This window comes from Grammomys surdaster, unplaced genomic scaffold (genome assembly GCF_004785775.1).
Source record: "Grammomys surdaster isolate TR1022 unplaced genomic scaffold, NIH_TR_1.0 227, whole genome shotgun sequence".
In the NCBI taxonomy this organism is placed as follows: Eukaryota; Metazoa; Chordata; class Mammalia; order Rodentia; family Muridae; genus Grammomys; species Grammomys surdaster.
This window is the reverse complement of record NW_021604672.1, coordinates 3,088,096-3,115,904: the sequence shown is the minus strand read 5'-3', so window position 1 is coordinate 3,115,904 and position 27,809 is coordinate 3,088,096.

Genomic DNA, 27,809 nt, shown 5'->3' with positions numbered 1-27,809 from the left:
GTTAACTTCCTCAGTTCCTGACTGATAAATGAGTTCACATTAGGATTTTCTCCTGAATCTAACCTGCTTGGTGGAGAAAGTATGATTGCTAATTTCCAAAGCCTTAATCCTACCAACAGACAGCTTTGCTTGCTGTCCATTTACAACTAAGCATGTTCTCTTAGTCACCATTGTGAAGGCTTTTGTGTGGCCATCAGTTTATCTGACTGCAGCTGGCCTTCATGCTTATTGATGGACTCTTTACCAGGTTGCAGTCTTGGAGCATTGATATCAGTTGAGAAACGCATCTGCCTTTCCTGCTGCTTTAGGATACTATGTATTCACTGCTAGGATTGATTTTATCTCATAGGAGTCAGTCATTCATGTGGTTCTAGAAGAATGCTTTATTAAACCCTGGTTTTTGACTTCAAGCTCACAGGCAATGGATATAGAACTCAAGGTACCTTTAGCTAATTCCACCCAGAGTTAGGCTAACCTTTTATACCCTATTATTGTATCAGAAGCCACCTCTGCCTACTGAAAACGTATGATCCCTGTAGCTCTTGGGATGCTGAGAGTCTCCATATATGCACTAATCTTGCCATTGCATTTGGGCTAGAATTTTCTCAGGACCATTCTTTACTAGTAGGATTCGTCAAATAAGTGGGACGGTAAATATTTAATTTGTACTAAAAATCATGTATGTTCCTTCCACGGGCCTGAAGCATTCCAGATCAATAAATGCATTTGTAGAGATTACTGACTGGTGTCTGTATTGTTCTGAATAAAAGACACAGGAATAATAACAAATGAAAAAATGGTTGAACTTTGTATAAGCTATTAAATCCATTGACTTCTTTGAGTGACATGTTTGATGATGGGTGGGAAATCTTTCAAGGAATGAGTCAGACCTTTTACTAGAAAAGGAAGAGACAATATTTGAAGGATTCAGATAACTAAGAACAATGCACTCATTTCCTAGGGAGGACCATTTAGTCACCACTTGTTAATGTGCATGCAATCAAAGGAAGGCAGGATGCTGGAATTATCATTCGCTACCTCCAGACTCCCTTATCTTTGCCGTTTCCTCTAGGAGATACTTTAGGAACTTTGGAGGTACCAAAATTAATTTTTGCTACTTCATTATCCCACTTTTTGTCTAATGACGTTTGTGTCATACTTCGCTCACTTCCTCTACTATCTTAACACATTTCCCCCTTTTCTTTTAGCAGATACCATTAGCAATCACATCACAGAAGTGCTTACAAGTATCTAAGAGGCCATATTTAAATATACTAATTTTTCATAGCTATGAAAGATATCTGAGGTGGAGGAAATCAAAAGGAGAATGGTTTAGCTTTGAATCACAGCTTCAGTTTTGTCTTAGTTTTCTTTTATTGTTGTTGCTGGCTCTTAATTTTTAAATTTTTATTTTTTTGTTATTTTTTTGCCTGTAACTGACAGACTCCATTGCTTGGGGGTTCTGAGGTAAGACAGAGTACCATGATCAATGGTACATAGGTGGGCAGAGGTAGTCCCCCCATGGTGGCCTGGAAGCAGAATAGGGAATGGGCAGGAGCAAGATACAGTCTCCTAGAACGTGTCACCAATAGCTTGTTTCCAGTCCCCACCTTCTACTTTCTTCAGCCTGCCACTAGTATGATTATACAATGAGTCCATCAGAGGAGGACATACTCTTCACTATTCAGTCACTTCCGAACAGTTTATGAACACATGAATGTTTGATGCAGTCACCCCTGATCCAAAACTCCTCAAGTTTTCATATTTTCATGTTTTTTTTTTCTATTTCACTAAGGTTTTGGAATAAAACTCTTTGGGGCAATACTAACTCTACTTTTGCATAGAATCTTACCGCACCCGCCAATAAGACATTGCTATATGTTGTACATCATAGCAAGTATTGTTAGGCCTAGGGGAAAAAATAACTCGGTGGCCTCTTTTATTACTTAATGCAGTAGAGTTCTGTCTGTTCCATTTCATTACAAAACTCAGCAGGATGCTTTTGACTATTGCTTGTTATTCCCTCAACTTTAACCCAGGCTTTCCTAGTGTGTCCACATTAGCCTCATCACCAATCTACTTAACCCCGGGGACTAACAACAGTCTCTTAATTATCTCTATTCTGTCTTGTGATGTCGCATCCCCATCTTTCAAATGACCCCACAACAGCAACATCCAGTGCAGTTAACTGCCCCTTTGTTTTTGAATGCCTGTGTTTGCATTTGTAATCTATGTAATATTTAAGAAAATGTTTCTTCCTTCTGAAACATAAGAACTTTATTGAGACATCATCTACCATCCAAGACAGCTTACCAATGGGAATTATGCCAGCCATTCAAGAATACTCCGTAGAAACCTTCACCACTGTTGTCCACACTGGTTTAAAAAATTTAGGGCTGCTACAGATTGGCAGGCCATATGGTGTAAATCTTCAGACCAGAATCCTCAGTGGCACCTACGAACTTGTTGGGGATGTAAGCTATCATGTCCTAGGAGTACTGCTCTCCTGGTTAACAAAGCCCATTATTATGGATGCTTGATTAATTATTTTTATTTCAGTACTGTAGGAAATAAAAAAGAACACATCAGAGGTTAGTCCAACTTGGGCAAAAATCATGATTGCATGAGTGTTTACATCTCCACTTGTGTTCCAATACAAAGATTGCTTTTTTTTTTTTTTTGCTCAGGCATCCTGGGTTTTCAAGGAGACCTCCTGCCATATCCCGACAAATCACTTTTCCCCATACAGTACAGTACAAAACCTCTAATTGCTGTAATTGCTGATGAGGAATAGAGGGCCAGCACCCCATAGCTTGGATGAGCCGGGTAGTGAAGTCAGCTCTACCTGGTCAGTGGAGATTCTGTACTGAGCATCCACAAAACACCCTGCAGCTGCCCCCTCTCAGTGCTCTTGCCCTGTTTCTGGATCTGGAGCTGCAACTCGGCTCTGAGACAGTTCAGACTCTCCCTGTGGTGGAAATCTTAGAGCCGAGGCAATTATTCTTCATTTACTTTCCTTCAACCCGGTCTACACTTATCTACTGATTTGAAAATACCAACTCCTTTTGTTAAGTGTACTCCCAGAAGACCAGCCAGGAAAAATGTAATAGATATTAGACTGGGAGGGGGGTCACCTTTTACTGGTATAATATTGATTTTTCTCCACTTCAGGGTTAAGAGGGATCAATTTTTAGAAACAATATTTAGTTTCTATCTCCTGTAGAGCTGTTAGGAGGATGTTTCAGTGCTAACACAGAGATTAGAAATGGTGGGGGTCAGGAGCGCTGGCTACATTGTTTCAAGAATAGATGAAGGGTGTCTATGCATCAAAACCAAAACTGACATAAATACAGGCAGAGAGTACAAGCTCTTTTGACATAGGTCAGGTTGCTTCTGGGTGTACATTACTCAGTACTAACGTTGATGTCAAAGATATAATGCTGATGCCTCATGTGCTTTCATGGAGAAGAAAGAGAAGATGTGTTTGGGGTAACAGATGTAGTGATTCAAGATAAAAGGCTCAGAGAATGCCATTCAATCAGCGGTAGACCTACCTGGTTATCTTGGCATGTGTGTGTGTGTTTGTGTATGCACTGTGTGTGTGTGTGTGTGGCAGAGGAGTGGGGGAGAGAGAGGGAGAGGAAGAGGGAGACAAGGAGAGAGAGACAGGGAGTGAGAAAGCGAGCATGACAAAAAACCATAGAGGCAGAGGTACAGAGAGACAGAGACAACAGCAAGACAGGCAAAGAAGGAAAGAGAGACAGAGACAGAGATGGCTGAGACACAGGCAAAAAAGAAACAGACAAGAGAGACATAGAGAGTTAGACAGAGACAGACAGAGATGACAGAAAGCCAGACAAAGAAGGAGGGAGAGCCAGACAGAGACACATATACAAAGATACACACAGAGATAGAGAGACAGAGAGACCACCATGTCACTAGGAACAATCCCAGGATGTGAACTGGATTCTTTAGGAGGTCAGAAATACCAAGCCGAGATTGAGACACTTGTGAGAGCTACTCACTTCACAGAATATTTTGACCTGGGAAACTGGGAGCGAAGGCATCCTGCTTTCACACTCAGGCTCGCATTTGGAGAGCAGTGATCCATTGTGAGCTGACACCATGCTCATGGCTGCAGTCTCCAGCATGCGTAGTGCTAAGGAACTTGTGTTTGCAGGGACAGGTAAGAGAGGAGGATGGTAAGTGGAAGGCTGGATATTAGGATCTTCTCACAGGCTCCTTTTGCCACACCTGTGTTTCTCTGGTTTCCAGCAGAGCTGCTGCAAGGTGTCTGCAGTGTGTGTCAAGGCTGTTTCACACAGGCAAGAGTCTCCCTGCCTTGACATCCTGTCCCTTCTTTGGCCTCAGATCTCATCACTGTACAAGGTTGCTCTGTCAACAGCTAGTAGCAAAATGACATTGGGAAGAGCAATGACAGCAACCGCTGTTTGGCATGTATTTTACTATTTTTTTCTCCTTCATGTAAAGTTCCAGATTGGAGCTGTTTCGGGGGGAAACACAGAAGAGAGAGCACTGGGGTTCTGAGGACGGAGGGTTGCTCTGAAACCTGCCCCAGGTTCTCCTATAGTACAGCACTGTTTGAGCCATGGGATCTCTGGCAATGACTTACAGCCTTCTTTAGACTTTACCCATTTCTGCAGCAGGGCTGACCAAGTGCATCATGGGGCATATACACTTTCTTAGGCTCTGATATTTTGAGCTATAAATCTAGTTATAGCTGCCTATATGTGCTTGGATGTGAGGTCATGCATTGGACCATGTGAAACCTAAGGATAGCCACATCCTTAATAAAGAAAGACCTCCTCCCCACTCCCCCCCACAACTATGCACTGCCAATAGTTCCTCAGTATGGAATGGGGCCAGGATATCATTCGCTCCATCTATGCCAGAAGTTTGGCTGTATTGATCTTGTGTAGTCTTTATACAGGTAACCACAGTTGCTGTGACTTCATGATCATGGTGGTCATGCCATGTCCAGTAGACAACAGTTCACAGCTTTTCTCCCCATCCTCTGGTTAGTACTTTCTTTCTACCTCCTGTTCCACAATGTCCCCTGAGTCTTCGTGTGCATGGGCATGTCTTAATACACCTGTCCTGTTTAAGGCTGAGCACAGACTCTCTGAAGTCTCAGCACTGTGACCAGTTGTACATCTCTCCACTGACTGCTGTCCACTAAAAAAGAAGCTCCTCTGACCAAAGGTGATGGCTGCCCTGGTATATGGGAATAACCATAAATGTTTGTGACAGCATGGCCACTTAGCAGACTAATAATAGTGGGTTCTACTGTAGGGCCTATGATATACATAACCATGGACTTCTGACCAGGATTACAATACAAGGCATGAAGTTTCCTCCCGTAGAGCAGGCTTCGATTTGAATCAGAAAGCAGTTAGTTACCCTGGAACTGTTGTGTTACTGTTTTGCCAGTAGGCAACTCTTGTCTGGCAGGTGAGTATATAGCATGCAGGGGCTAGTACTAGGTGAGACCATGGAGTCTCCCACAGCAGCCTGCACAGCTCCTTCTGGTGCTCTGAAAGCTTATCTTCAGGGATGGGTGGGAAACCTTGGACTCCTATGATTCTCAGTGTCCTTGCCTATAAACTGGGTGCAGCACTGATTGCGGCCAGTGCTACTGAGCTGTTGTTTTTATAAACTAAGGTCTGCTATAGAGTGTCTTCAACAGCTTGTGGTTAATTGTGGGAAACGAGTATGCTGGTCTGTGTGGAAATCTCACATTTCCGATGAGGCGTGTGAGGGAATGGCTGCAGGATCCTGGATGAATATAAAGGATGTAAGGTTTTGAAACCTATTACTTCATGCTAATGGTCTTCTTTTCAACTATCTCACTTGGAAGTCTTATGTTGTTAATTCAAGTCACAGAGATAGAAGAATATTTACATATATATATAAATGTATATATGTATTTACATGTATATATATACATACATATCTCACATATATTTTTATTGGATATTTTCTTTATTTATATTTCAAATGTTATCCCCTTTTCTGGTTTCCCCCTGAAAACTCCTATCCCATCTCCCTCCCCCTGCTACTACGAAGGTGTTCCCCCACCCACCCAGCCACTCCCATCTCCCTGTCCTGGCATTCCCCTACACTGGGGCATCGAGCCTTTACAGGAGCGTGCTCCAGTTGATGCCTGACAAGGCCATCCTTTGCTACATATGCAGCTGGAGCCATGGGTCCCTCCATGTGTACTCTTTGGTTGGTGGTTTAGTCCCTGGGAGCTCTGGGGGTCTGGTTGTATAAGACACATATTTTACATAATCTGTGAAAAATTTTATTTTATATCTTATATAAGATATATATGTTGTAAAACACACACATACACACACACACACATACACACACACACACACACACACACACCTACACAGACATAATATAGTCTACTATTTTATATCAGTTACTGAAGTTTGTTTCGGGGTTCTTTGCTTCTTTTTCCATTACTCAAGTCATTGATGGTTGTTGTTATTGTATTTATATATATAATTCAAGAGGTTCATATGGCTGTGTTTTAGTTTTAAAAACACCATGCCTGTAGATAGTTTTCTCATGCAGTTACCTGCATAATAACTGGATCTGAGTGCTTATATGTATTGGCAACATCCATTATAACTGAAGTAAGAAACATATTTATAGGTTAAATTATGGTTAGGTTTCATTTGTATTTGTTCAGCCAGTTTGTTTTTATCTCTGATTTTAATGGAAGTATTTCACTCAGAATGATTAATAGGTGAGGTGAGATTTTAAAAGTAGTGAATCTAACAGCCAATCTTGTAAGTTCACAAGTTAATTTTTCATTACAGGCTTACATAAGACTCCCAGGTTCTTACTTCTTTCCAGAGCAGGAGAATGAAGCATCTAGTGCTGTCCTTCTGTTTCTGTCCCCAGATGTCATCAGATGCTTCTTATACTTTGATGTATTTTTTTCTCCTCTCACAGTGCTTTTGCTTGGATTTCGTGATTCCTTGTTTCTAGAGTCTATGTCTTTCCCTTCCATATATGAAGACAAATGCCAACTACTCAACGGTGCCAGTGAAGAGGAAGATGATTGATTGGAATGTTAAGCATATTTTCCCTTAAGAATTTGAAGGTTTAGTGTACCATGAACTCAGAGGCCATTTTTGGAACGTACAACATTGGAATTCTTTCTCACAACATTCCAAAAATGTATAGTGTCTGTGTGTGTGTGTGTGTGTGTGTGTGTGTGTGTGTGTGTGTAGGAGTGACTTCTTGGCTAGAGGAACCACTCTATCTCCTTGTATTGTTTTCCAATTGATTTATGAGCTACTGTAACAAGATTGCAAGGAACTGGAGGCCAACAAATCTTTTAGATCTTTATATGCTTCAAAATGTTTAGCATAGTTTAGAGACGTTGTCAGTACTCAGTGGATTTTTGCTAATTGAAATTGACAGGTACTTCCTGCTTCTCATCGCCTACCTAACTCTGGGTTGTATGAAGCTGTCTCACAAGAATTTGCTCATTATGCCTACTGTATGGATAGTGGAGAAACATTTACTAGAAGGAGGGTCAATGGGATACAAATATCCAGACTGAAATAAGTGCACCGTGACTTTTTGATACCTAGTGGCCCTGAATTACTTTCAGCAATGCAAACTTACTAGCTTTTTTCACAGAGTGAATTGTGAATTTCTTAAAAATAATGTCTCGTAGAAGTTAGTCTCCAAACAAGAAGACTTCTTAAACTGAACCCCTAGCTGTTGTGTGGTAGCATTTTGCTGGTCAGGAATTGTTTCAAAAGTGGAGATGCTTCTAACCAGAGCTGGGGTTGGGGTTGATTAGAACTGGCTGTCATTCTCTGATGGATCCCAGAAATATTTGACACTGGAGTTAGTGAATATCGGCTGCAGAGCTCCCACTGTTAGTTATAACACTGAATGGTGATGATAACCTAGGGGTTGAAGGGGAAAGTCACGCAGGAACCATTAGTAAGGAAACATACCGTTAAGTATGCTGTGGTGTTACTTACTGGACTAGTATCTTTTTTATGGGGGACAGGGTGGAGAGGACTATAAAAGAAATTATAGTTCTTTTTCTAAAATTAAGAAACAATATATATGTACATATATGTACACACATACACAATTGTGATTATAAGTGTGAACCTATAGCAGTTAATGTGTACCAAGCACATGCAGGCGCCTGTGGAGAATTGAGCACTAGATCTCCTGACACTGGAGTTTTATGAGTTGTGAGATGCCTGACATGAGTGCAAGGATCCAAACTGAACTTGAGTAATGCTCTTAACTGCTGTACCATCTCTCTAGCTCTTCTACTTTGAGTTCAAATAATTTGTTCATTTTTGGTTCTTCAGTTACTCTGAGGAGATCTGAGGTAAGTCTGGTTTCCTGGGGTTTGCTTTGGGGTAGTTGTTGTCAGAGTGGACAAGGGACAGATCAATCAGCCGTTTGGTTCCACTCAACTTGGTCGAAGGTGGTGATGTCATCAACATGACTCTTAATGTCCATGGCTAAACTTGGGGACTAGCTTTCCTGACTCTATTCACTACCACCTTTCAGGGACTTCTGTGTGGAATGTGAAAAAGGGATGTTTTTATAGCTAAAGCAGTAGCTGGCAATGCCATTCCAGATTTAGGAAGTCTTATTTTAAGTTGCATAACTCATGGAGTGGTGATCTTTAGTCAACTTAATTTACGGGTGCTGTACTTCTTCTGTAGGATGCTTTGAGGCCCATAAGCTAGAAACAAGTATTCATAATTTACTCATTAAGCCATAACAAATGCATTCATAATGTTCATTCGAAGAACTCATATACTAACACAATAATAGCTGTGTGGCTTCCTAAAAATGGGTTATATTATAAATGTTAGTTTAGGAATACTATGAAATATATATCTTTTGTTGGCATCTGTCAAATTTATTGGTCCACCTCTGTGGTGCAATTTAAAAAAATCAGCAAAATTTGCTTCTTTAGTTTAATTACTGGCTTTGCATACATGTAAAAATCTTTAAAAACTATGTACTGATTAAAAGTTAAAAATTTTATTTGTAAAATATATTATTAACTAAAAATGGTACATTTTAAATTACCCAACTTCAAACATTTCTCTTCATACTTTTTCTGAATATTAAGTTGTTTAATGTAAAATGATAAACTACAGTTCTTACAAAACATTTTAGATATTTTTATCATGGTATCTATTTTACTAAAATTGTTTTGTATTAATTTTTATTTCTGAAAATATTTGAGTACCAGATTCTATCAGATCTATCAGAGCAAACCTTTAGAAATAGATGCTATTTCTAAGCACAGATTCGAGTTAACATTTTAGGGTTTATTTTTATTAAAAATATACAGCTTTCTGTGTAACAGATATATCAAATTTAGATACATTGTTCACTGAGACCCTTAGATACCCTCACTCCCTGCATGCCATGTTTGGCTTTGTTCTCAAACTTTACCTACTTTTAGAGGCTGAATGAGGAGTTTTCCCTCATCTTTTGACTTTATTCCTGAATTTCTAACATAATCTGTACTCAGTCTTCTAGGGCTCCTGAGTTAGCTTCTGAACTGTTGGGCAGAGGCTGTTCTGAGACCTGGATCAGGCTTTCGAAGTTAGTATGTGACTTGACCTGGTACTTTACCTTTATTTGATTCAGGTTAAAGCTTGAATTGAATTTTCAATTTGGAGTGAAACATTCTTTCAATATGTTTTTGAGAATGGTTGGGGAAATAAAGCAAACCAGACTCACTGTGAGGTGATGTGGAACTGCGTGTCTTGACTAAAGCTTGATTTGAAAGAAGACGACTCATCAAGTAGTATAGAGAACCCACATTAGTGGGCATTTTATTAATTTGTTTCATGGAAAAGAAAGACCCCGGGGAATACTCACAAAGATAATCAGGTTCAAACATGACTGATTAAAAGGAATTTCTAAGAGTAACACAGCGCAATGTCAGATTAAAGAGAAACAGCACTGACGAGCCAGGTAAGAGAACCGTGGAAGCTTTCCTCAGATAGATGTCCTAAATGAACAACTCTCAAAGAAAACAAGCTAAAAATTAAGAGGAATAAGGAACAGGCACACTGAGTGAAGCTCCCAGAGCCTTGTGTTCATGGTCAGGCACAAGCTGCTTGTAGGACCTTAGGAAAATGAGGTCCCCAGAAGCCACAGGGGGCAAGAAAATAAAGACAGAAGATAAACCAGGCAGGGAGGAGAATCAGAGACGGAAAACTGAGGTTTAAATTAGGTGCTCCTGGCAGTGGCAGGAGAAGATAAAAACTGGGGTTGGCATAAAGGTGAACCAGTTAAGGGGGGTTGGAAATTCAGTCTAAAGCGTGGGTGAAGCAGAGGAAGCATATACAGCAAATGTGGTGTGCCGACCCCAGAAGTGAACAGTAAACTGCTGGAGATGTTCACTGATGCGCCTCGAACATCTTCTGTGTTCTACACTGAGTATGTGACCTTCTGAAAGAATACCGGGACAAATGAACCATGTCCCATGTCCCTAAGTCACTATGGCCAAGCATCACCGACACCCAGGATGGCTTTGCGTCTAGTCACAAGAGTGCGCTGGAAGCAGTTCATGGGAACAATGAAAACGTTTCTTTAGCTTCTCTTTCTAGTTCCATGCTCAGTGACATTATGTTGGGGAATCAGAGTTGGCACGGTGTAACTATTTTTTCCCACAGTGACTGAATCAAGGGTGCCCTTCCCTGCCTCTCTTCCCCTATGTGATTGTTAATATTGAATGTAGATTTCCCAAGACTTAAAATCACTTAAGAGGCAAAACTGCCATGCTTATGAAAGAGTGTCTAGATTGTTTGACTGAGGAAGGAAAACCCATCTATGTGTAGATGATGACATTCTGGGGTTTGAAGTCTTAGATTGGAGAAAAAAAGAGAAAGAAAGCTGACCCAGCATTCACACTCCTCTGCTTCCTGACCTGGTGTGTGACATGCCAGCGGGCAAATGCTTTTGACACATGTCCTCCTTGTCGTGATGGACTGTGTAGCAATACTTGAGCAACAGTGACTCTTCCCTTCCTTAAGTTGCTTTTGTCAGGTATTATGTTATAGCAACGAGCAAAGTAACCATCACATCACTCTCCTTGAACTCTTGCAATATTTTGACAATTTCATTTCTCTGTTAAACTCAACAGCTATTAAGTGAGTAGTTTATAAGGGTCAATTCTGGGCTAAATACTTGTCAATACCTTTTCAAAAGAGATTTTTTCTTTTGTCCTAACTTATCCTTTTGGTGATTTGATGTTCTTCTTTTCAATTTTTAATTTTTTTTGTGTGTATGTGTGTGTTTGCGTATGTATATGATTGTTCGTGTGTGTGTGTATGTGTGTTTGTGTGTTTATATCTGTGTATGGGTGTTATGTGTGTTCCTGTGTGTGTATGTGCATTTGTGCATGCGTGTGTCTGTGAATGAGTGTTCTTATATGTGTGTGAGCATCTGTGCATGAGTGTTCCTGTGTGTGTGGGTGCATCCATGTATGAGTGTCCTTGTGTGTGTGTGTGTGTGTAAATCTGTGTATGAGTGTTCCTGTGTGTGTGGGTGCATCCATGTATGAGTGTCCTTGTGTGTGTGTGTGTGTGTGTAAATCTGTGTCTGAGTGTTCCTGTGTATGAATGGCCATCTTTGTATGAGTGTTTCTTTGCGTGTAGGGTACACGTGGATGTGTATGTGGTGATGTGGGGGCCTAGATGTCTTTCTTTTTGCTCTCTACCTTCTACATAGAGTGAGTGCTCCTCAGTATATAAGAATCTCCTGCTGAACTTGGAGCTCTTGTTTCAGCTGGTCAGGTTGGATAGCTTTCGTTGGGAATTCTTTAATTAGAATATTTTACTTTTTATTTTTAGATTTCAAATGAGTACTATAGTTATAGCATTTTTACCTCTTCTTTACCTCTCCAACTCTTCTGGTTTCCCTGTGTCCCATCAATCAAATTCACAATTCCTTCTTATTTGATTATAACTGTTACACACACACGCACGCACGCACGCACGCACGCACGCATGCACGCACCCTACTGAGTCCATTTATTGTTTATGGATCTACATGTGTTTAGAGCTGACTGCTTGGGTTGGGTAACCTGTCAGGGACCATATCCATGGTAGAAACTGATTCTCCCACTCTCAGTGACCATTAGCTTCCCTATAGATCTTCACGTAGGGGTGAGAACTTGTGAGTTTTCCCCAACCACATTTACATGTTGACTGGTGTGATCATTATACAGGTCTTGTTCAGGAAAACATGTTGATGAGGGTTCATGGGTGCACCTTCCCCGCCATGCCTAGAAGACACTATCTGGCAGCCGGTGTCTTGGTCCTCTGGTCTCTTCTATCTTTTTTGCCCATCCACCACAATTTTCTCTGAGTCTTAGCCCCAACTGATACACCTACCTTGTTCTGGCAATTTCTTTTCTCTGCCTCCCAAATGTTCTGATTTCAGGAATGCTGTCAATCCTACATGACTTTCTACAGGTTCTGGGCATCCAAATTCTGGTCCTCAGGTTTGTGTGTCCTCCCCAACTCAATCTCACGTTAAATTATTGCTGTCAGTTAGTGTGTTTGTTTGCTTCCACTTTCCCAGAGAGTAAAAATACAATGCCAACTCAAGTTTGTCAGTTTGCTCCCTGGTTTTGGGTTGCTGGGTAAGCACACCATGACTGAACAAGGGAAGACCATTTTTCTGGTTTTTTTTTTTTTTTTTTAAATTGGCAGTGTAGCTCCTGATAGTGCTATGGATTTAAAACTCTGAGAAATTGTGACCGAATCCTTTTATTATTATAATGATGCATGATGGAACCTTGGAATAGTAATTATGTAATGTAGAAAGTCCTCCACTACCTTTTGCGTAAAACAATGGGAGCACTGCGTGTTTTCACAAATCTAAGCAAACTGGGTCTAAGCTTCATGGATTGAGGTTGACGGTCATTTATTTTGAATCAGTTATTTTAAATATCCAAATTCACCAACATTGAAATTAGAGTAGAACTCATCACAGGGCTCTGGTAATATCAAATACCTCTGAAACATACAGACTCGACTCAAATAAGAGTCCTTTGATGGTTGATAAAATATAGTCACATGAAAATTAGGTGTCTCGTTTTGAGTGCACATGTAGTATGGTGATGTCTTATCTGGATTGGCTTATATGCTATTGCCATAGCAGGGACACTCACTGGGGATGATGATGATGATGATGATGATAATGATAATAATAATAACAAAATAGTAATCATCATCATAATATAATTATTATAAGAATAAAATAAAAAAGAATAAAATCCTTGCTCCCCTAACAGGAACAGAAGAAAGAAATTACAATTTCTAGGGAGTGCTAGAGTCACAAAGTTGAGATGAAGTCTCTAATGATAAGCTTAAAGCCCACTTCTGAGAAGGGAGCAGTTCATCTAGCAGAACTAGGGATCATATAAAACTGGGGTGATAGTACTTCCTTAGTTAATTTGGCCATTTGAATTGTGGCTTTTCAAATAGTGTTAGCCACATCTTAAAGCTATCAGAATGTAGTCAATGGACTTTTCTGCAGTGAGCTCATTTCATTTGGGGGCAATACTTCTGTCTCCAGGTGCCATCCAGAATTTAGATAATGACCTCTTTTTGAAACATAAAATTAGAGAAGATTTCAAGAGATTAGAAAATGATTGGTTTAACGAACTGATGTCAGGTTTGACTGCAGGCTTTAAAAGTTCTGAATTTTATTTTAATTAATGGAAAAGTTAACATACACATAATGTTGAGTGGAATAAATAAGCAGCAGAGACATTTTGAATCATCATTTGTTTAAGCCAAATCAAAATTGTTAAGTGTGTCCCACATCCAAATATCCCCAAAGGCGTTATAACATCAATGACTTACTTTTCAAAAGTAAAGGGTTTTATTTTAGCCAATTTTATTTTTCGATGCTTAAATTAATTTTTGTGTTATGTATATGACTGCTTTGCCTGCATGCATGTCTGTGTTCTTTGTGCATGCAGTGTCTACGGAAGCCAGAAAATGGTGCCAGACCCCCTGAGACTGAAGTTGTAGAAAGCTGTGAGCTACCACGGGAGCTGTGTGTGTGCAGGGAACTGAACTCAGGTTCTCTTCAAGAACAGCAAGTGCTCTTAATCATTCAGCTATTTCTCCATCTTCAGATTAAATTGATTTTTAATGATACATAACCATTGAAATTATACTGATCAATGGACTCTTGTATGATGTTATGATACATGTTTATATTGTGTAATGTTTAAATCACAGTGAATATGTTTGTCTCAAACATTTATCCTTTCTTTATGGTGGGAACCTTTAAAGCTTTTTCTTTTAGCTTTTAATTTTTGACAGGACTGTATTTTCTCCAGTGCATATTTTTAACATTTCAGAGAGTCGGTTGGGTATAAATCTATCAGTTTATTTTCTAGCTATATCCTCTTCTATTGGGCTGGGTGTTTTTGTTTTAGTGCCGATTTCATGCTGCTTTAGTTACTATAGCTTTGTTGTTAACTTTGAAATCAGGTGGTGCAGAGCTCCCTATTTGTTCTTGTTTGCTCAAGATTGTGTGTGTGTTTCGGGATTATATCCTAGTCCTGTGAGGAGCATCACTGATATTTTAGTAGGAAAGAACTGGATCTGTAGCTCATTTTGGGCAGTGGGCAGTTGAGAAATGCTGATTCTTGGGCTCAACAAATGGCTCATAATACCTGCTGCTCTTGCTGAGGACCTGAATTTGATTCCCGTAATCATGTTAGAGATGAAATATTGCAATGAGGGAATAAAAATTGGCATTCACTGCTCTTTCAGGAGACCCATGTCATGTGACTCACAACTCAGGGTTGTTCTTTGACCTCTGTAGGTACCTGTATTCACATTAGCACATACACCATGCGTGCGCACAAGTGCACGTGCACACACACACACACACACAGAGAGAGAGAGAGAGAGAGAGAGAGAGAGAGAGAGAGAGACAGAGAGACAGAGAGACAGAGAGACAGAGAGACAGAGACAGAGACAGAGAGCGACAGAGAGCGAGAGAGAGACAGAGAGAGACAGAGAGAGAGAGACAGACAGACAGACAGACAGACAGACAGAGACAGAGAGATTCTGGTTTTTTTTTTCAGATTTCTTGAACCAAGTTAGCAAAAACAGCCAGTTGTCTTTGATTCTAGTGTATAAAATGAACTGAAGTGCTTCATATTTGGAAAAACAAGGACTCGTCACTTAAGCTGAGACTAGCAAGAGACTACAGCACTAGTGAACAATGCCACAAGGAAAGGAATGATGCTTTATCTAAGCCTGTGCATCTAAAGAATACAGACTTAACCTCAGGGTCAAAAATAAGATAAGCTTACCCTTTAGTTGTTGACTAGGTGTTTCTGGGAGTCATACAAATGCGGTCTGAAGAACAATGAAAGAATATGATGTTGGGAAAGAGGAGATCACGTGACAGTCCTCATACATGATTCTTGACATTTTCTGTCTGATAGTGACTAAAATAAAAAGTAAGTTTTAGCTTTAATGTATAGGGTTTTATATTTAATGGATTTAAGAAAATAGAAGAATTGAAACTCTGACAAATCATTGACTTTCTTTATTTCTTTTTTACTTTAAAATGAAGCTATTTTTATACAATATCTTCTGATTATGGTTTCCTCTCCCTCATCTCCCAGATCCTCCCTACCTTCCCAAACTTCCAATTCCATGCCTTCTATCTCTTTCTTAAGAAAAACAGTTGGATAAAAACACAAATAAACAAGACTAAAACAAACAACGATAACAACAACACCCCCAAAGACCTTTAAAATGGAGTATGAGAAATGCATACACATGCATAGACATGCATGGGACACGCACGGAGACACACATGGAGACACACAGAGAGACATGCAAACAAAACCAGTAAAACCTGAAAATCAGAGTTGGAAACCATAACATACAGGGAAAAGACCAGTAAGATATAAAAATGCCTGAAACAATATGAACCAAAAAGATCTCCCAAAATGCCTTTGACTTCATTTTCTGTTGGCTAGGTACTGCTGAACATGGGGTCCATAAGTGTGATTTGTACACCTCATTGAGACTCCATTGGAGAGATTAATGTTATCTTTATGGGTTCTTGTTAATTGGGGATGGCTTCTAGGTTGTGCAATGGAAACTTGAAAACGCCAGCTTTGAATTTATGGCACATAAATTCATGTTAAACAAATGAATGTGGACAGGAAACATAGTTATCAATGACGGTATCATACAAAAGCAAGTATTTCCAGTATAATTATAAATAAGGAAGTCGCCAAATGAGGTGGAATGTACCTGTAATCCTAACACTGGGGAGGCCTAGGTAAGAGGATCATGACTTTAAGGGCAACATATTGCGAGCCTCCAGTAGGCCAAGTATACTTTTGAATTGCCTTTCTGAAATCATAGGCCACATGGCTCTGGGTAATAGACATTCATTCTGTCCCAGTTCTGGAGGACAGAGGTAGGCAGACATGTTTTGTCTCAAGACTGTGTAAAAAGAGATTCTATACCTTGCCTTTTCCAGCTTCTTTTGCTTTAAAAAAAGCGTACATTTCATTTCTTCATGTTATCTTCCGTTCTATGCTTCTGTGTCTAACTCCATTTTTTAAACCAAGGATTCTTGTACATTATTGAGAGCTCACTTTGACAATGAACACTTCCCATCCTTAATCACTCTTGGGTCATACAAAAGCAATAGTCATGCCTTTACATGGATAAAACTCTAGTCACATGTCTTGTACATTTAACACTGTGCATTTAAGTATGCTGCCACAACAAAACACCACAGACTGAATGGGTGTTTAAATGGGTGCAACTAGCAATTTGTTGTGTGTAAATCTAGGGAAATGAGGGTTAAGAACAGGTGTCAACACACATTTCTTTATTAGATTTCTTCTGAACTTGTTCTTCAGGGCTTGTGTGCAGAACTTCCTCACAGGGTCATTCCACTGCGTGTATGTGTGTGCGTGCGTGTGCATGTGTGTGCGTGTGTGTGTGTGTATGTGTATGTTGTATGTGTATGTTCTATGTGCATGCATGCATGCATGTGTGTGTGTGTAGTGTGTATGTTTGCATGTGTGCATGTGTGTATGATGTGTGCATGTGTACATGTGTATATGTGCGTGTGTACATGCATGTGTATGTATGTGTGTGCATTCTTGGTATCTCTTCTTGGATCCAAATTTTTCTTTATTATAAGAATATCAGTCAGATCGGATTCAGATTTACCTTAATAGACTCATTTTAACATAATCATCTCTTTCAAAGAATTCTATCTTCAGCTATATTTACATTTTTGAGCTATTGAAAATGAGCAGAAATTTTGAAGGACTAACATTCATCCCATTTAGAAATATGTAATTCTCAATTGAAATGATGAAAAATATGTTCAATATGTTTATGCTGTATTTATGAATGCAGTCAAACTTTACATATCTAATGGATAGTTTCATAAAATAGTTAAAATTAAAAAGCTAAGGTTTATTAGAAGTTCCTGACTGAGAGTTAACTAAAAAAAATTGAATTGGACAGAATAGTAGCTGAAATGAGCTAATATTAAATGTAATACTAGAATATTGCTGAAATATCATGCTGATATTTATTTGGGAGTATTTTCTATTTTAAAAAACTCCTTTTAGATGGAAAGGCTTATGAAAATAACAATAGAGAAGAATTCTTCCTCAATTAAGAGCAAGCATGCAATTTGAATGGAAGTGTAATTCACTCTGTATATTGCGGTTGACTTTAATGAGGCAATGGAGTAGATTCCAATATATATTCCAGCTCTTAATATTTTGCTGTATTGTGATGCCAAGAATAACTGTTAAGAGAGAGATGATGAAAAGTCCTTTAATATACAAATAGGCTATTTTCTTGGCAACATTATCATTGATTACAAATAAAGAAAACTAATGTTAAAACATACACACATATATAAACATTAGACAATCTGTACCAGTTACATTTCTGTATTTATTATATATTAATGTTCATGTGGTATCAGTGTGTACAGAGAATCCAAGAACATGAAGTCTATAGATAAAGAAATATCATGTAGGTCAGTGGTAGAGCACTTGCTTAGCATTCACTCAGCCTTGGCTTTGAGCCTCAGCATCATAAAAGAAGTAAAAAGAGTCACACCAAATCTCACAGAAGGTCCATTTTATTCTTAGAAAAGGCTAAAGTACCCTCACATTTAGTCCTGTTTCCAATCTCAACTTTCTGTGTAATTCAGTTGCGCAGATACTTTCAGTTTCCCTACCATTTCTAGCTCATACAACTCTACCAACTTACAGGATTACAGACACAAGACTGGGCTTCGAGTACTGTATAAGTTAATTCATAGTAAAGTACTTCATAACTTATAATCTCAACATATAGTGTAGTGAATAGTGTCTTCCCTCTTGAAGTATCTTCTGAGGATCAAATATACTTGTCTTGATGAGGTTTAATTGGGGTAGCTAAAATTTTTTTGTCATTTTGACATAAAATTTTTATTGAAGTATGAGATGAAATCCATTTGAACTCACATATCTAAGACCCTGGATAGTCCCAGCTGTGTGCTTCTTTAAATTCTTTAATTTGTGGTTCTATGTCTTTGTCTAGGTTTATGTAAAAAAAAAAAGTTGGCCAAATTAGACTAAGAAAGATTAGTTTATTGCAGGTATATTTTGGGTTAGTGTTGCACTGTTAATCAAACATATTAATGTGGAATTATTTAAGTAGTTATTAAGTTTATTTTTGTATTGACTGAAGCTTGTGGTTTTGTTTCTGGGCTGCGGTCTGTGGGCTAATGCAGAAATTTAGTTCTTGATTTTCCTCTCAAGATAGTAATAGAGGATGTGTCACAAAGAAACCAGCCAGTTAAAAATGTCATGGGAAGTTGTGAAAATGTAATCACTAATCTTCATCTTTGGCTTGCTATTGTCAGATGAAGTTGAAGGCAAGCCAAACATCTCCAACTTTTAGTCTATGGGGAAGAGTTTCATTTTTTTTTTAAACTGGTGGTGATTTCTGCATAGCACCCATAGGGAGAAACTCCTCTTCATGGTCATGTTCTAAAATTACTTGTTGTACCATTAAAAAAGGTAAGCTCAACATGTCCTGGAAAGTGCTATGGTCATTTTGTTTTGTTTTTAAGGTCAATAAATGGTATTTATATATGTTTGTTTCCCGACAATGAACAATTTCTCCACCCTGTTTTAATGCTAAATTCATTAATTTTGTAGTGGATAAATATGTTTTGGTTTCAAACTCTGAATGAGACATTTTCTGGAGTGATTGTATGGGCGGGCAACATTCACTACAACAGGTTGGAGATGTTTCAGGTAGGTTTGTTTGGGATGGTATTGTCTAAAATGTTAGGGATCAAAGTCAGAATGGCCATCAACTCACCTGCTTTGACCAGCAACACAATTTGCCTAATCTGGATCAGAAAAACGTGTAGTCTCAGTCTATTTCTAAAGTTAGGCCAAACCCTTCATCCATTTTGGGGTATTCCTTTAAAAGTCTTCAATGAACTTCTTTGATTTTTCATCTTTTAGTTTGAATTGGGTTGCTGTTATTTGCAACTGAGGATGTTTTCCCGGCACAGCCGGTAAAACACTTAGCATCATGTAGCAGGGAATTAGAAAGCTTTTAGTGGCATGTGGTGCTTTTTCTTGAAGCTTCCAGGTGAGTCTCCTCACAGTTTCAGCTCAGTGCCCATAGGTATACTTCCGCTATTGGAACTTATGCTGTCTGAAGCTTCCGATACATCAGAATCCTGAACATTCCTTCCTTCAACCTATTGTGCTTTATAAAATATTGTTTAGTAAAAGTAATGGGAGAGGAAAAGGGGCCAGGAGAAAGAAAACTTGTGCTTACTATTAGACCAATAGATGGGTGTTTCTCTCTAATAAAGAATCAAATGTAAAGTCAGATATGGTGGCTGAGCACTGAGTAGTGTGTAGCTCCAGCATTTGAGAAGCTGAGGCAGGGGGATTGCCTGTGAATTCAAGCTAATCTCTGGTACAGAGTAAGTTCCAGGAAAGCCTGGGCTACAGAGTAAGATTCTGTTTCAAACAAAACAAAACGCTAGTGTGGATTGTAGATTACTTATCAAATGAGGACAACTACTGGTCACTTACAGCAGAGCAAGGTCTAATGTCAGTAGTTCAGGAGGAGTGACAGAAGTTACCTGCATGACTAAGTTCTAAGTTTAGACACACATCACCAAAGAAATTGTTGTTGGTGTTTGAATTGCTGTGGGTGGGGCTTTTATTCCGATGAGTTCTGCATGACCTCGAGAAACGCGGCTTCTTCCATTCACTCCCCATTAAATCATATCATCTTACCACTTAGTACTCCGGAGATAAACTTTCAAACTAATGCATAAAGTCGATTCTCTTCTTAAAATGAACTAATGGCTTTAATAGGCCGAGTTGACACGTACCTCAGAGGATAAAAGCGTGGAGTCTGACCTCAGACACCATGGGAACAACTTCCGTTCCAGGCAGCTATCCAGCGTAGCCATCCTTTCCTAGCCAACATCATGCCTGATTTCCTCTTAACCAAGAGATGTGTTTTGATTTTGCCTTAATTTTCCAGGTGTCTCCTACTTTCATGCCAACTTGGAGCCGTGCAGCTGGACCGGGGGATTGACTAGGAGCCCATGTTCTGACCATGTGTCTTCCAGTCACCTTCCAAGCCCTCAGAGGTGGGCTGTATCCTTGGCAGCTGCAACATCTTTTGTTAATTTTTCCACCTTCTGGAAAGGACACCTGGTCCCGAAACCTGATCTGATATATACATTTTTTCTATTTGGAGATGCTTTTGGTCTCCTCTGCACTGCTGTTAAATTGCTGGACATATAATGATTCCAGATTTCCTTTCTGTTCCTGGGTGTAGTAAGTATATTAAAAAAAAACTACAGAGAATGGACATGGTGGCATTTTATACATGCATGAACCAACTACATTTCATCTCCTAATTCATGATGATGCCTTGTACAGGGGCTGGAGTGATCGTTGGATCATCTCCAGGCTCTTTTAACAGCTGATATAAACCAGAATATTTTTAATAAGTAGAAAGACAGTTAGGGTTTTCCATGCAAAGCCATACATCTTGTGATAAAGAGTGTGAGTGATTTTTGACCATTGCCTCTTAGGAATTACACTGAAGCCCCCAGGGCACCATTGTCCCTTGAACTTCAACAGAAAGATACGTTCTTAATTAGATTCTTAAATGCAATATATTAGATCATTGCAAGGAAATCTCACTTATTTTTGATGACTGATTCATAGAAGAGAACAAATTTTGGCTTGTTTCAGAAAACAATGAAGAAGGATGCTTTCGCCAGTACCCACAATTCAGGCAACATGATGGGAGACCATAGTGGGGAGTGTGCCTTGGAACTCCTCTCACAGGGGTGTAAATTCCAATCGTGAGCTTTTCTTACTGTGGGATCTACTCCTTTACCCTGGTGAGAATACTGTCTCATAGACCTTCTGCTGGAATGAAATGCGATGTGATTTATAATTTAAAGCATTTATAACATTAAATTATAATGTACAAATATTTATAGAATTTCTAGAACACTGTCGAATTGCCTCACAGGAAGTCAGTTATTCAAAACTTTTTCCTGAGTAGCTATTATATGCAGGGGCTGCGTATGAGTGACGTGAGTCCAACTGCATCAAAGTTTGTGCCTTTGGGAGAACCAGTGGACTAGCAATAGGCTCAGAAATGCAATCTGGAATGAACAATTACAGAGGCCAGACTAAGGGAGTATTGAGGGCAGAGGAGAGCCACATAGAAAACCTGGAGAGAGGGGTGGGATCAGAAAAGGCTCCGAGTGTAGTTTTCACACAAGTTGAAAGTGAGTCAGGAGAGAAAAAGTAAAGGTAGGTGATGCAGCCTGAGGTGCAATCTGGTAGCTGAGCACGTGCTCTGGGCATCATCTCCAGCACTCAGAAAGAAGAGAGATACGTCATAAGTACATTTAAAAATGGCTCATGTGTGTAATCCCAGCATTTGGGAAGTAGAATCAAGACTATTAGGAGTTCAAGGTATATGTTTCTGTCTCAAAACACAAATCAGTTGTCAGTAAATCAATATTCTATAAAGGCATTCAACTTACTGAATTTTCTTTGCTTGTTTCTTTAATTCATATTGAATCTGTGACATTTTTCAAGCTTTTGGTCACTTGTTGATGGTTCTAAGACATTTCCTGTTGGAGATAGGAAAGGAGGAACCAAATTCATGGAGCACAAAGAGTTTATAATTCATCCTGAAGTTGGTGTCTAAGAGACTAAGGAGAAAATGATGGTGTAAGAAAACCATTAAAAATAGAAAATATTTGTTATAAAATTAGATGCAGGGATAGTTTAAGCCAGAAGGAACGGTAAGACAGCAAATACTACCAGTCTTAAATTTTGATTTTTATGAGGTGGAGGCTGGAACTTCTCCTGAGCTACACCCAAGACGTCCTGAGATATTCTTGTGTAGATGAAGGTTTATGGCTCAGCAGAACCTTGTGTAGGGCAGTTTATTGAATGAGATACTAAATTTCTGAAAGTTACTGGATATGAAAGGCCTGTGACTCAAGGCTCAGCTAGGAGAACTCACTGGTAGATAACTGTGAGGCTCTGTTGCTTGTGGATGGACCTCAGCGTTTTTCCTCTTCAATACTACCTTGCTAATGGGCAAATTCATTCCAACTCCAGATAAGGATATTAATAAAATGACACCCAGGTAGGATAGAGTGCCTGGTTAAGTGATCACTCCCCTTCGAGGATGTGTCTTGACTATGGAAGGTTAGCAGTTGGATGGATGTTTAGTGACTGGTTCTTCAGATTTGTGCCCTGTTGTTTACATGTTCCTAATGTAGCACCCTTTAAAATACCCTTAATTTTTCATTGGCTCTGTGGCTGAATAGCAAATAAAGGTGTTATTATGATATTAAGTGTAATGGACATTTAACCGAGAAGTTTCTCAAACTGGGTTCTGAATTTTGAGATTGTCATACTGTAATATAATTCCAGAAGAAGGGCAGAACCTGCAGGAAATCTAAACAACTGCATGAAAAACTATCGTGTTGAGAAGGATCAATTACCCATTTGGTCAGTATGAACCAAAGATTAGATTATTAAAGGAATTTTTAATTATATACTGTCAGATATTATATGTTCTGTGGATGTAGCTAGAATGAAAAAAAACTGATGGGTGTGGTAGAACATTCCTGAAACCCTAGTGCTCTGGATGCTGAGGTAGGAGGGTCATGAGTTCAAGGCTCTTCTGGAATACGTAGTCAAGACCTGTCTAGAGAAAGGAGGAAAGGAAGGAGAGAAGGAAGGAGACAGAAAAGGATGCATGAGCAGAGACGTTATCCTAGAGCAGTCATTTAAGAGTGACTCAATGATACCTCACGAGGTTAAAAACATAGAAGATATTGGCAGAAAAATATGGAGGATTCTGCCTGATCCAGCAGTATTGACTTTGTGTGTGTGTGCATGTGCATGCACACACGTGTGTGTGCGTGTGTGTGTGTTGTATAAACTGAAAAGTAGATCTTTTGTGACAAACAAACAAACAGAATAGCTTACATCATTACAGTGAAGAAAATTCCATCTTGAGGTATTTAAAATAAATTTGTTTTAGTTGTATATTAAAGAAAAAGGATAAGCATTAGTTACTATACTTTTATAGAAACATAACAGTGTCTGGCATGCTAAATATATTTCCTGTATTAAGCCCTGGAATCCTACAATAATCCAGTAATATTTGTTCTAAAAACTGCTTAGCACAAACAGTAGTAAGGATCACTGTGGCATTTTCCTCTTGTGCACGCCCACTTCCCCAGCACAGGCTTCTCCTCACTGGTGTTTTCCATTCTAGTGTCACAGCTCATGTACACACTCACCGCGGACTTACATGCACACAAATGATCAATGTAAACTAAGAGCCACTTTCCAGAGGATCTGACACCAAAGCAGATCAAGGATTCAGTAGATTTTGTGACATTTAGTCTGGTAACCTATTACTCCTTGATAGGCAGTTTCTTGTCATTAAGCACAGAATAAGAAATGATAGTGAATGGAGTTCTCAAGAATTTGGCAGAGGAAGGAGAAAGGGAGGAGGGAAGGGAGAAGAGAGGATATAAGTATGTGGGTATGGGATGTGCAATGAGAACTTCTGGGTAGCTGTATATTCTGTTTATCCACGAGCATATCATTTAACTCTTCTTTAAGACATGGTGTCAAAGTACATTAAGAAAATGACTTGAGGGGAGGGAGAGAAGACTCTGTGGTTAAAAGCACTGGCTGCTCTTCCCAGTACCTGGGTTCATTTCCCAGCACCCAGACTGCAGCTCACAGCTACTTAACTCTCGCCCTCACAGATCAGGCGCCCTCTTCTGGCCTCCTTGGGAATCGCGTGAATCTGGGTCAGAGACATACATGGAAACAAAACATCCGTTTGCATAAAATAAATATTTAAAATATTCAAAGAAAGAAAATGAACGGCTCTAGGACAATAGCAAAGTGTTATTTTATGTCACATAATTCAGTGTATGCATATGAGAATCTTCTGTTTTATTGATAGTGCTATTTGAGTCATGTTCAGGGAATCAGAAGTACTTAATACAATTAACTTTTAAAAAATTATAAACTAATTTGTATCATAGCTGTTGTTATTTTTTTTACCACAATTTGAAGGAATATAGTTTGGTTAACAGTACTTAAATTTCACCACAATGTTTTTAAACTCCAATGCAAATTGGAGTATCCTAAACTTTAGCACAATTGAACAGAAAGATATTCCCTCGTTCTTATTCTTGTTAATTTTCAGAGTGTTTCAAATGTTTTATAATTTCATAAATAAATGTTCATATCTCCCCCTATAAGGAAAGACAGCCTTGATCCTGGAAGAGAGCAGGTTGTGTCAGTAAGTCAGGGGGCTGAGACCCAGCCCTGTCTCCTTCCTCTGTGACCTTGAACCAGTCAATTTACTACTTCTCTGACCAAGAATTTTCTCACCTGTAAAATACAAGAATTGAACTAGATGATCTCTCAGATTCTTTACTCTCAAATTTTATGGCCAAGTCTACTTTTTGACAGCTAAAAAAGATGGGGCTAATTTCAATGCATATTGTCTGTCTGCATATCTAGCATATAACTGATTGCGGATGCCTAGAAGCTAAAATGAAGGGTCAAAGAGTTACCATCTGCTTCTATTACCAATTACATTGTGGAGCTGCTTCAATTTTTTTAAACATTTAGTGAAAAACAGAAGTTGGCAGGAAATGTGTTATAAACAATATCACCCCTACACATTCATTGAATAATTCATAGGCAGTGTGTGGTAGAGCCATCGTTTCTGAAGTGGCATTTTTACCCCCAATACCTGAATGTTCCGCATCAGTAACAAACAATTTAGTTAACATTACTTTGCTAATTATAGTGCTTAGAGATTGAGGTATCGGATCCAAATGTATTGTATTCTTAACAATTGCTTCTGAATTAATTTTTTTCGTATTAGATAGGAATGAAACATTCACCACAGTTGATTATTTGCACTATCATATTTTTTTAAAAAACCCAGCTTTATTAAAGTATAATTGACAGAAAAAATTTTATACATTTAAAATACACAGTATAATGTTCTGATTTAGGCAGCTATTGTGGCACGGTGATTATTGATCTAATTAACCCTCCGTTTACCCTTATATTATCATTTTAGGGTCTGTTTGGTAAGCAAACTTAGACTCTGTCATCTCAGCAAATTTCAACTACATTATACTGCGTTGTTAATTAAAAATGTGCATAACTTATTCATTCTAGACATTTAAAACTTTACATGTCCACTCAGCACTCTCCCACTCCTCCCAGGCTCCCCTATCATGGAGTGATCACCACTATACTCTCTGCTTTTGTGAACTCAACATAGAGAGCATGCACAGGTAACTGAGATGATACATTCCCATATGAGTCTGTTTTGGTTTTTATTTGCAGTTGATCTCCTTGTTTAACCTGTGATTGGCGGTGTTCATGGACACCATGTCTTAAAGAAGAGTCAAATGTTATGCTCATAGATAAACAGAATACATAGCTACTCGGAAGTTTTCATTGCACCTCCCACACCAACATGTTTATACCCTCTTTTCTTCTCCCTTCTCTCCTTTCTTTCTCCTTCCCCTGCCAAATTCTAAAAAACCCCATTCTCTTTCACTTCTTATTCTATGAAAACCCCAGTGGGCTCAGAGACCTCAAGTAGCCAGAATAGTTTATATGTAGAGAAAAGAAAATTCATTTTGGGGTGGACAGTACCTCTTGTGTATCCCACAAATAGAGCTGTCTGGATTAGCTCTTCCTTGTCCCCTGAGCAAAGTCTCATGTAAGGCCAATCCACAAACACTGTAGCCCCAGGAACCCCCAAAGAGAAACTTTCCACGTCTGTGGTGATGAAGTTCAGAACACAGTCAATTTGAACTAAGGATATTGTGAAAATATTTGAACTTGGGTGAGATTTTTTTTTTTTTGCTTCTGTTTAAATATTGGTTATGCCTGGTGTTCTAAAAATTCACATCAAAGAGAATGAAGAAACTGAGCTATGAAGGCGGTTCTGACTGAAGAGATGACCGAAACCTGTAACAGCTATTTTTACTGTCAACTTATCACTAATTAGAATCATCTGAACAGGGAGCCTCAACCAAGAGCAACTGTTCAGATTGCCTTAATTGATGTGGAAAGACTTAACTTAGATGTGGATGGTGTCTTCTGGAAGCATCCCAGACAAAAAGAGCATGGTCCAAAGAGTATTACCCCCCTTTCATTCTTAGCCTTCCCTTTCTCTGCCAAAATAATTTACCATGCTGCTGCTGCTGCTGGTAGAGCCAGTGTTTGCAGGCATCTATCATTACCTGAGGACCAGCAGATCTCTAGCAACTCTCACGGTTTTCAGTACTAGTTTGAACTGAGGAAACACTCCTCCCACAGACTGAGCAACTATCAGGTCCTTAGCATCTTCCGTGGGAGACAGCCATTGTTGGGCTGCTCCGACTTCTTAAGCACTCAGCCTCAAAGCCCTAGCAAATGCTGGATTCTCAGCCCATGGGGTGAGTAGATGGTGCTCTTTTGAATATGTCAACAAGCAAGCAAACAAACAAATAAATATGTTCTTGTCCATTCTTAATTCAGAACCCAATCAGATTTTTCTCTCCCCAAATATCCCAGCTTTGACAGTTACCTTAGGGATATCTGGCTGGATTTGTAAGTATATCCCTTTGTCAATCAGATAGAGAGAAAAGGTAAAGAACTTTTCTACTTCATCTTATATAAGATTGCAAATACAATCTAATAGTTGAATGAGTATAAGATAACATATAATACAGACTCCTGCTCACTTCAGGTCTTGTATCTGGAAGGTTTCCTAACCTTGACACCCTTACCCTCAACCTCTACCACTCCATATTTCATCTGCTTGATCTTCTTCTCTTCCTCCAAGCAGATTTTGTCCATGTCACTTATTACCTGACTGAATTTGCTTCCTCCCTACCCCATCTTCTTTTAATAGAAAACTCATGCAATTTGCACCTCTGTACCAAGAACCATATGTCTCAGGAAGATGAGTTATTACAGATAGGTGTAAATTTGGGTGTAAGTAGCAGAGTGTGTGCCTACCATGTACAAAGTCTTAGGTGATAGCTACAGCACTGAAAAAGGCAGAGACAAGCAAATGGAAAGAAAAACAATTATTAAAATTTGTCTG